Here is a 950-nt window from a genome sequence, read left to right as displayed (position 1 = left end):
CAACATCCTCGGGCAGCGAATTCCACTTTTAATCACTCTCTGTATAAAGTAGTTTTCCCTTTTGTCCATCCTAAACCTACTGCCCATCAGCTTCATTGGATGCCCTCGAGTTCTAGTCTTTTTTTGGAAAATACCAGAACTAGGTTCGCAACCCCATAAATTTCGCAGCCAATGCCTCAAGCTACTTCCATTTCTCCGTCAATACCTTCTTTCACTTTCCTTGCCTCAGGGCTCCATCTCCCTTCATTTCCCTATATTTCAGGATCTCATCTTGGTTTTCAACCTGCTCCCCTGCCAAGGTTTTATTCTCACTGACAACCTCCCTTTCCCAAATAGGAGCTGGACTACACAGCCGAGTTCCCTGAACCACACGGAACATCACATCCCTGAACGCCAGAGCCGCCAATCGACACCAGACTCCTCCTCCCAAACACAAGTCAATATAGCTTGTGTGTGCACTTTATTAAGTGCTTCCCTTGTATTTGGGAGAAGCTGAAATTCCAGGGTGCCGGCGGTTTCCTAGCATGTCCTCTTCCCTCCACTTAGCTTTGTTGCTGCTACAGATGCTATAAAAATAATGTCTTCAATAATATATGGCCTCTCAGATAGTCAGAACTCTCCTGGTGAAATATAGACGAGAACGCTCCTTCCAACCAGTGGCTATGATTCATGTATTATTGCCTAGCCTGCAAAGGATGCTGGGAAATCAAATCTATTTTTTGGGGTACCTGTTGTTTTGGTCCTGTTAGACCGTATCTGTGATCCCATCCCCCCCCCTTTGTGTAAACAGCTTCCTTCATTGGACGGGAATCTTGATTTCGCACTGTAACGACAACCCTGGGAAAAGGGGTGTAATTTTTAAAATGCATCATTGTTGCATTCATTTTGAATTTCCATCCAGGCTCATTAACAGAGTTGCGCGTCCCGGGTCGGCCGAAAGATCACGCATC

Source organism: Gekko japonicus, unplaced genomic scaffold, assembly GCF_001447785.1.
Source record: "Gekko japonicus isolate JY-2015 unplaced genomic scaffold, Gekko_japonicus_V1.1 scaffold1669, whole genome shotgun sequence".
NCBI lineage: Eukaryota > Metazoa > Chordata > Lepidosauria > Squamata > Gekkonidae > Gekko > Gekko japonicus.
The sequence above is the reverse complement of the archived record's forward strand: the minus strand, read 5'-3'. Positions refer to the sequence as shown.